This window comes from Pteropus vampyrus, unplaced genomic scaffold (genome assembly GCF_000151845.1).
Source record: "Pteropus vampyrus isolate Shadow unplaced genomic scaffold, Pvam_2.0 Scaffold43, whole genome shotgun sequence".
Lineage (NCBI taxonomy): Eukaryota > Metazoa > Chordata > Mammalia > Chiroptera > Pteropodidae > Pteropus > Pteropus vampyrus.
In genome coordinates this window covers 6917911-6928444 of record NW_011888824.1, presented here as the reverse complement: position 1 = coordinate 6928444, position 10534 = coordinate 6917911, and the positions used below count along the sequence as shown (strand labels likewise).

Genomic DNA, 10534 nt, shown 5'->3' with positions numbered 1-10534 from the left:
TAAGGAGCAATGGGTCTCAGCCGGACACCAGGCTCCCTAGCTTAGGGATCCAGTAATGGGAAGAGAAATCCCTATAACTTCTGGCTATGAAAACCAGTGAGGATTGTGGCTGAGTGAGATGGAGAGCTGCTGGCATTACAGGCAATGCTCTTAAAGGGCTGGCGCATGGACTTACTTGCTGACAAACTCACTTGCTTTGAGCTCCAGTGCTGGGGCAGCAGCACAAAAGGCACCAGAGGCATATGGCAAGGAACTGAATTGTCTGGTTTCAGGACAAGGGCCGGAGAGGCAGATTTCTCCCAGACAGAAGTGCTAGTAGAATCCATTGTTCCTTTGTTGAGCCCTCCCCTAACCCAGCGAGCAGACGCAGATGGCCACCATATCTGAGACTCCTTCAAACTGGCTGACACTGGTTCCCTTGCCCCAGTAATTCCCTGAGACCCCATCCAACTTGCAGGCCCAACCAAGCCACTTCCAGTGGCTTTTCTATACAAGCATTCTACTTTGGTTCATTCTGTGAACTTACCTAAAATCTCCCAAAGTTTTGCAAACTCTAAACAAGCAGCATCTGGCCTCAACATGCCCTATACCTTTTGCTAATATGTCCCAAGTCCAGAACTAGGAGCAGCCAGCTTCAGTTCATAGCTTAGCCTCTCCCAAGCACCTTCAAGACCAGAACAAGTGGAAACCATCTGCAGATCACTTTGTATCTCATACCAAGTGGCTCTAAGTAGGGCATAGGCAACTCCTAAACTTGGCCTGCAACAAAGCCTCTCCCAAGTGGCCTCAGAACCAAAATGCCCATGGATAGCTTCAGATTATACCGAGCACCACGAACTACCTTCACAAAGAACATACCCAAGAGCAGAATTGGCAGGCACCAGAGCCCTGCTAAAATGAATCCTACTCTGTAGGATCAGCCCCTTCACAACAGCTCCTCCACTGCAGTCATGGCCAGTCCTCATCACCAATCAGCCTGAGGATCAATCCCTCCCACTGATGTGCAAACAACAACCAAGCCTCAACTACAACAAGATGGCACACACAACCCTAGGGACACACCTAGAGCACCTGGCTCAGATGACTGGAGAGACTAAATCACTGGATTTCACAGGACATCTACTAAATAAGGACACTCTACCAAGACTGAGAGACACAGCAACTCTACCTAATACATAGAAGCAAACACAGCCAGGCAGCCAAGAAAGGTGAGATGAAGAAACATGTCCCAAATAAAAGAAAAGAATAAAGCTTCAGAAAAAGAACTAAACAAAATAAAACAAGTTATCTACCAGATGCAGAATTTTAAACACTAGTATTAAGGATGCTCAATGATCTCAGTGAGAACTTCAATAAAGAGATAGAACACATACAAATAGAAATAGAAAGCATAAAAAAAAAAAACAGTCATAAATGAAGAATACAATAGCTGAAATGAAGAATACATTAGAAGGAATTAACAGTAAATTAGATGAAGCAGATCAGCAATTTGGAAGATCAGATAGCAGAAAACACCCAATTGAAACAGCAAAAAAAAAGAAAAAAAAGAATTCCGCCTCCCCCAAAAATAAGGATATTTTAAGGAGCCTCTGGGACAACATCAAGCATACCAATATTCACATCATTGGAATACCAGAAGAAGAGAGAGCAAAAAAATGAAAACCTATTTGAAAAAATAATGATGGAAAACTTTCCTAACCTGATGAAGGAAAGAGATATACAAGCCCAGCTCAGAGAGTCTCAAACAAGATGAACCTAAACAGGCCTAAACGCATATGACTGTCAGTTGATGTCTCAACAGAAATGTTGCAGGCAAGAAGGGATTGACATGAAATATTCAAAATGATGAAAAGCAAGGACCTACAACCAAGATAATTCTACCCAGCAAAGCTATTATTTAGAATCAAAGGACAGATAAAGAGCTTCACAGACAACAAAAAGCTAAAAGAGTTTATCACCAACAAACCAGTATTGCAAGAAATGTTAGAAAGATTTTAAGAAAAAGAAAAGAAAAAGATAAAAAATGAATAATAAAATGGCAATAACTACATATCTACCAACAATTACTTCAAATGTAAATGAATTAAGCATTCCAATCAAAGATTTTGGGAGGCTGAATGGATAAGAAAACAAAACCCTTATATATGCTGCCAAAAGGCAACTCACTTCAGATCAAAAGACACACAAACTAAAAGCGAAGGAATGGAAAAAGGTATTTCATGAAAATGATAACAACGACAAAAAAATCTGGGGTAGCAATACTTAGAATAGACTTTAAAACAAAGGCTATAACAAAAAAAAAAAAAAGGACCCAGTAATTCCACATCCGGGTATTATCCAAAAAAACTCAAAAATAAACTCCTATTTGTTTATTTTTTTGGTTTCACTTACTTCAAAGAGACGTGCATTTATATGTTCATTGCAGCATCATTTACAATAGCCAAAACATAGAGGCAAGCTGGGTGTCTATCAATGGATAAATGGATAAAGAGGTAGTATGTATGTACAGTGGAATACTACTCAGCCATAAAAAAAGAATGAAATGTTGCCATTTGCAATGACATAGATGGACCTAGAGGGTATTGTGCTGAGTGGAATAAATCAGCCATAGATAAACATCATATTATTTCACGTATATGTGGAATCTAGAGAACTGGATAAATAGACAAACAAAACAGAAATAGATTCACAGATGCAGAGAAATTTTTTTTTTTTTCTGCAAAAATCTTTATTGTTTTATTTTGGTGCAAGGCATGGGAGAGGGCTCCATGGTGGTTAGAAGGCTGCCTAGTGGTTGCCGGGAGAGGCTCAGGTACAAGGCCAACACCAGGGGATGCAGAGGGGTCCCTCAAAAACCTCTGGGCTCTAAAGGCTCCTAGTCATGCTTGAGGGTGAGCCTTTTGAAGAGATACTCACCCAGCCCAGCTTGGGGACCAGTCTGCCTGCAGAGGTTAGTCAGATGGTCACCTATCTTCTTGATGAGTTTCATCTCCTCATTTAGGAAGTGACTCTCCAGAAAGTCACAGAGATGGGGGTCTGCACAGGCAGAACCCATAGCATGCAGATCCAAAATGTCCTGGTTCAAGTTCTTCTCCATGATCATGAAAGTTTCCATGACATCTTGAGTTTTACCTCACTTATCTTGGGAAGGTTTCGGCAGTTCTAGAAGAGGAGGCAGCCGTCACACTGGTTTTGCATCTTGAAAAGACTCTCGGTGACCTCGCATTTTTCCTCAGCCAACTTGCAGAAAAAGTGGCCCATGCCTTCCAGAGCCACATCATCATGGTCAAAATAGAAGCCCAGAGAGAGGTAGGTGCAAGAGGCCAACAGATGTAGGTTGACCAGGAGGTTGACAGAGGCCTCCACCTCAATGGAATAATTCTGACAGATTTGAGAGCTCTTGGTTGTTCAGCAATAAGGAGTTAAGCTCAAAAACAGTGTTGGCTGGTCAAGGCCAAGGACAGCTGAGAAGGTTCTGAAGGTTGCAACTGGGAAAGAGATTAGAGAGTGGTCGAAGACTGGAAAAAGGGGCATCTGTGGATCTGTTTTGTCCAAACACTATTGAAGCAAGAGACAGATCTGGGGAACCACGAGGGCACTGCCTGTACAGAGAACATTTTGATGGTTGCCAGATGAGAGGAGTGAGGGGATGCATGAAGAGGGGAGGGGATTAATAAATACAAATTGGTAGTTACAAAATAGTCTTGGGTATGTAGAGTATAGCATGGGGAATATAGGCAATAGTATTGCAATAACTATGTATTGTGTCAGATGGGTACTAGATTTATCAAGGTGATCACTTTGTAAGTTATATAAATGTATAATCACTGTGTCGTACACCTAAAACTAATGCAATATTGTATGTCAACTGTAATTGAAAAATAAAAAAACATGTATTAAAAAAAAAAGAAAATCGAGACTGGTTGTGGGGTTGGAGGAGGAGGCATAAAATGTTTCCTTTTCTGATATATAGAAGGTTAGAATCTGATACTTGTTTAACCATTAAATCTCATCAAAAGTAATAATTTTCCATAAGCAGTAAGATTAATCATGGGGTTTCTTTTACATTTTGAAAACTGGCTCAGTAATGATGAAGTAACATTTGTTGAAAAAAGTCATTGTTTTGAAATAAAAATTTTTTTATGAGGTAATAAGAGATTTATAAGTTAAAAAGGAAATAATAATGATGAAAGTGCCAGAAAGATCAATGTCATGATGCATGTAACAGCAAAATCTATGAGAACAAATGATTTTGTAATTTAACCTTTTACAAAAAGAAAATAAATTAGAAAACATTAAAATGCTTGTTTAATTTTTATTTGTGGTACAAAACAAGTTTGTTTTAAATTTTAGTCTTATCTCTCTCTTTTAATGCTATTGGCTGAGAGAATAGCTTAAAACTAAGGTTCATGTAGGATAATCTTTTATTCTGACACATCAAATTATGAGTTAACCGCAAATAATAACAATTATAGTTGACATTTATTGAAGGGTTACTATGTGCTAGATGCAATGACATTTGATCCTTACAGAAACCTCATGTGGTAATTATTGTTTTATTGATGATGGAATTGAGACTCAGAGATATTGTTACTTCATCAAGGTCAGACAGGAAGTAAATGACAGATAGGAATCAGACTAAATCTACAACCCATATTCCTAAACTATATAAATTTGACTCTTCTAAGTAATATCATTGAATCAATCAACTTATTTAAAAAAATGAAATCATAAGATTAAAAGAGAAAACATACAAATCGTAAAGACAAACATAATAAGAAATGTTTGTATGATCTTGATTATAATGGAAAATTTTAGGGTTTTAAGAAAAATTAGGGTCATATCCTGGCTATATATTTTTTCAATTACAGTTAACATTCAATATTGTTTTATATTAGTTTCAGATGAACAGCATACTAGTTTGACTTTTATGTCATTTATGAAATCATTCCCCCCGATTAATGTAGTACTCTCCTTGCACTGTATAGTTATTACAATATAATTGACTGTATTCCCTAGCTGTACTTTACACCCCCATGATTATTTTGTAACTATCGGTTTGTATTTCTTAATCCCTTCACCATTTGCACCCAGCCCCTCGATCCTCTCCTATTTGGCAACCATCAGTTTATCCTATCTATGGATATGTTTCTGTTTTGTTTGTTCATTTATTTTATTCTTTAGATTTCATATATAAGTCAGGTCACATGGCATTTGTCTTTCTCTGTCTGGCTTATTTCACTTAGCATAATAAGGATGGTAAGATTTCATTCTTCTTCTGTGGCCAAGTAATATTCCATTGTATATTTGTACCACTTCTTTATCCAGTCATCTCTTGATGAGCACTTACCTGGGCATCAGCTCCATGAATGATAATATATGCATTGAAGGTTGGTAATCATGTAAGCAGAATTGTGCAAGCCACAGCTTAAAATCTAATTTTATTCCATGTGTGATGGTTACCATTAGTGGGTTTCAAATAGGTGGAGTGCCTTGATCTGCCTTACATTTTAGAGACAAGGATCACTCTGACTGCCATGAGGGGAAAAAGCTTTAGAAGAGCAAGAGTAGAAGAAAAGAAACCAGTTAGAAGATTATTTTATGGTTAGACTATTCAGGAATAAAAATGGTTTAGACTAGGGTGGTAGGAAAATTGGTCATGTGTAGAATATATTTTGATGGTGGAGCAAATAAGATTTTCTGCTTAAACGCAAATGACATAAATATAAAAGAGGGAAAAGAGAGAGAAATGTAATTCAAAACTGATATTTTTAGACTGAAATTAATGATGCAGTTCCCTGAAACAAGAACATTTGGGGAGAAGCATATTTGATGGAGAAGTTTGACCATCATGGGATGAAGAAGATTAAATATGCAAATGATCATGTCAAGAAGGCAGCTAGATCTGGAGTTCCAGGGAATGTGCAGGCCTGGAGATGTTTATCAGGGAGTCAGTGACATTTAAAGTCATGGGAGACATTTTAGCAAGAAAATGTAGATGAGAAGAAACTGAGGATGAAGCCTTAGGGACCACCTGAATTTAGAGAAAGACAAAAAAGATCTCACTCAAGAGCTTGAGAAAAGGAATCAATTAGGGAGATGAAAGACCAGAGAACAACCTAGTCAGTCACAGGCTTCTGGATTGAAGGTTACTGAAAGTCAGATGACACAAACGGGAAACAGTACTCTTGCTCTTCAGTTGTCCTCATCATCGACATTTACATTTATGGCCCATCTTCCACATTAAAGTGAGAAGGGGATTCCTTCAGAGGAAACATTTCATTTTTCTTTTTTTTTATTTGAAATTTTCATTGAGATAAATGTAAAGTCATAAGCAGTTGGAAGAAATAATACAGAGACATCCAGTACGTTTTACTCTTTCTCCCAGTGATAACATCTTGCAAAACTAATACGATATCACAACCAAGATATGATAATTCCTTTTTATCCAGTTTTACTTTCTGCAGTTTCAGTTATAGGAGGTCAACAGCAGTCTGAAAAGGTTAAATAAAAAATTCCAGCAATAAACCATTTGTAAGTTTTAAATTTAAATTGCATGGCATTCTGAATAGTGTGATGAAATTTCAAGCCACCAGCTCCCTTCCAACCCAGACATGAAACATCCCTTTGTCCAGCATCTCCACCCTGTAGACACTTCCTCTGTTAGTCACATTGTAGACATCATCTCTCGGTTATCAGATCTAATATGGTTGTATCACAATGCTTGTGTTCAACAGACCTTTCTTTTACTTAGCAACAGCCCCAAAGTGCAAAAGTAGTGATGCTGGAAATTTGGATATTCCAAAGAGAAACTATAGAGTGTTTTAACTAAAAATGTGAAAGTTCTCAATAAGGAAAGAAAAAAAATGTATGCTAAGGTTGCTAAGATCTATGGTAAGAATAAATCTGCTATCTGTGAAATTGTGAAAGAAAAAGAAATTTGTGCTAGTTTTCTGTTGCATCTCAAACTTCAAAGTTACAGCCATAGTGCATGATAAGTGCTTAGTTAATATAGAAAGAGTATTAAATTTGTGGGTAGAAGACATGACAGAAAACATGTGATTGACAGCGATGTGTTGTGCCAGAAAACATTGAGCCTATACAAAGACTTCAGCAAGAGTGCTCTGAAATGAGAGACACCGGACCATTTACTGAAAGTTAGAGACAGTTATACAGATTTAGGAATAGGTTTGGCATTTTATCAGCTTAGATCATCACAAGAAGCAAGAATACAGTACAATAAGATACTTTGAGAGGGAGAGACTACATTCACATAGCTTTTGTTACAGTATATTGTCATAATTGTTTTATTTTATTATTCCTGTTGTTAATCTCTTATTATACTAATTTGTAAATTAAATCTTATTATAGGTCTACATGTATAGGAAAAAACATAATATATATAGGGTTCAGTACTTCCTGTGGTTTCAGACATCCACTAGAGGTCTTGGAACTTAATCCCTGTGGATAAGCGGGGGCTATTGTATTGACATTGATATTATCCACAAATCTGTTTAGATTTTTCAAATTTTCTTTTTTAAACTCATTAGTGTCTCTCTGTATATTTAATTCAACACAGTTTTATGAGATGTAGGTTCATGTATACACCACCAGAAACAAGATAAGAATAACTCTATTGTAAGAATCCCTCATATTATTCTTTTATAACCATCCTTCCCCTTGGTTACCAGCAATCTCTTCATTTCTAAAGTTTTGTTATTTCAAAAATGTTATGTAAAGGAAATCATACAATATGAAACCTTTATGATTGGATTTTTTTGTTCAGCATAATTCCCTGGAGATTCATTCAAGTTGTTGTATTTATCTATTTTATTGCTCAGTGGTATAGATGTACCACAATATGTTTAACCGTTTGCTCACTGAAAAACATCTGACCTGTTCTCAATTTTACTATTATGAATAAAGCTTCTATGAATATATATATATGCATAAGAGATTTTTTACAAATGTAAGTTTTTATTTATCTGGAACAAGTACTCAATTGTATTATTACCTTGTCATATGTAATTGCATATTTAGTTTTTTTATGAAACTTCCAAATTGTTTTTCAGAATGAACCTATCATTTTACATTTCCATCAACAATGTATAAGTGATCTGGTTTTTTGTATTTTTACAAGCATTTATTATTGTTATTTTTTAAAATTTTAGCCAGTCTGACATATGTCTAATGATATCACATTGTGGTTTTAATTTGTATTTTCCTGAATGCAAATTAAATTTAGCAAATGTAGAAAAATATCTTTTCATATATTTATTTGTTATCTTAGTCTATTCAGGCTGCTATAACAAAACTATGGTATACTGGGTCACTTAAACAACAAACATTCATTTTTCACAGTCTGGAAGCTAGGAACTCCAAGATCAAGGCACTAGATGGTTCAGTGTCTGATGAGGGCCTACTTCCTGTTCATAAACAGATGTCTTTTTCTCAATATGTCCTCATGTGGTGGAAGGGGCAGGAAGTAATCTGGGGTCTCTCTTTATCAGAGAACTAATCCTATTCATAGAGCTCCACCCACATGACCTAATAATTTCCCAAAGGCCCTAGCTCCAAATATCATCACATTGGGGGAATAAGTTTCAATATATAAATTTTGGAATGGACACATATATTCAGTCTATAGCACTTGTCAATTGTACATCTTTTTTAGTGATATGTTTGTTCATTTCATTTGCTCATTTTCTAATTTTCTAATTAGATTTTTTTTAATGTTGAATTTTGAGAATTCTTATTTATGTTCCAGATGCTAGTCCTTTATCCGATATCAATTTTTAAAATATCTTCTCCTGACTCGTAGCTTATCTTTTTATTATCTTCACCTGGCTTTATAGAAAATAAAAGTTTTAATTTTGATAAGGTTTAATTTTTCAATTTTTCTTTTATGGATTGTACATTTAGTGTCAATTTTAAGAACTCTTTGTCCAGCTCTAGCTCCACAAGGTTATTTTCTCTTCTCTTACTCTTCCAAAAATCTTTACAGTTTATGTCTTACATTTAAGTATATGATCAACTTCAAATTAATTTTGTATAAGGAGTGATGTTTAAGTCAAGGATTTGTTGTTGTTTTGTGTTTTTTATTTTGTTTGGCTTTTGCTTATGGGTGTTTCAGTTGTTCCAGCACCATTTGTTGAAAAGGCTATCCTTTCTTCATTGAATTGATTTTACACTTTTGCAAAAAAACAATTGTGCATACTCGTGTTGGTCTATTTCTGGGCTATCTATTGTTTCATTGTTCTACATTCCTCTCTCTTAACTTTTTCTTTGTTTAGATTTCTATTTTTTCATTGTTTCAAGAAAATATTATAGTTAATTCTTGGAGCATAGTTTATGATGGTTGCTTTAAAATTCTTGTCAAATAATACCAATACCTGGTTCATCTCTGTATTTGCATCAGCTGATTTTCTTTTCTAATTCAAGTTGTAATTGTCCTTGTTGATATGATAGATGATTTTCAATTGCATACTGGGCACTTTGTTATGATAGGAGACTCTGAGTCCTATTTAGATCTTTTATTGTCATAGGCAGTCACTCTCTTTCACTTTAGCATGCAGGTCCTAGTCTACTTTTGTGGGCTGTGGTTCCAATGACAAAAATTTAACAGTTTTATTTTTGTTTCCTTGGTTTATCTTGTGACACTGTGGCTCCCACTTGTCCCTACTAGTGTTGGCTGTGGGGGAAGAAGGGATTTCCCTAGGCTAAGCAGCCCATTGTGTCTTGCTAGGTGAGGAAAGTCTCAGATCTACTAAAGTGTAGGATATAAACACTTTCTTGACTCCTGGCAAAGTGGATCAACATATGGTGCCGCAAAATTATAGGAATAGGAGCCATAAGTCAGATGGGAGGATCTTTCCTTCTGAAATATCTTTTTTCTTGCTTTCACGCCTTTCTTTCTTTCCTCTCAATTCTTAGCTTTCTTTATTTTATTCTATTTTTACTGTGATTATACTGCTGGAATATTTAGGAGATAATCTTACTGAGCTTTACTTCCTTTCCCACTGGTCCAAACCTCCCACCTACACAGAGCTCAGCCACGATAGAGCTACTTTGGTCTGTCACCGCTTGCCCCCATACAGACACCTAGGACTGAGTAACTAAAGCAGAGAAGGGGGAGTTTATGCATGTTTTAATATTTGGAAATGGGGAGTTTATATTTCTAGTGTGGAATATAGAAAATAAGTACACACACAAATAATATAACTTCAGATATAGTAAGTGCTATAAGAAAAGAAAAAGGCAATAGTATAAACAGTGGTGGGGGATGTGTGTGTAACTAATTCAGTAGACTTCCAGAAAGACCTCAGAAATGCTAAGGTATGAGGTGAGTTTGAACTTGGTGAGTTTAAGAGACAGGTAAGAAGGCCAGTGGAGCTGGAGTATAACTTGCTTCAGATCCATGGTACAAAGCAACACTAGTAATTAATACAATCTCCTTTTTATCAGAAATCAGATTGGTTTATCTGACTTTGACAAACCAGTGCCAACTAATTTCAGACCTGCTGAAATTATCCTT

The 10534-nt window shown here is 36.1% G+C and overlaps 1 pseudogene; it reads right to left on the bottom strand.

Moving 5' to 3' along the window:
* Positions 1 to 2875: 2875 nt before the first annotated feature.
* Positions 2876 to 10534, bottom strand: part of LOC111738769 — a 17439-nt pseudogene continuing 9780 nt past the window's right edge.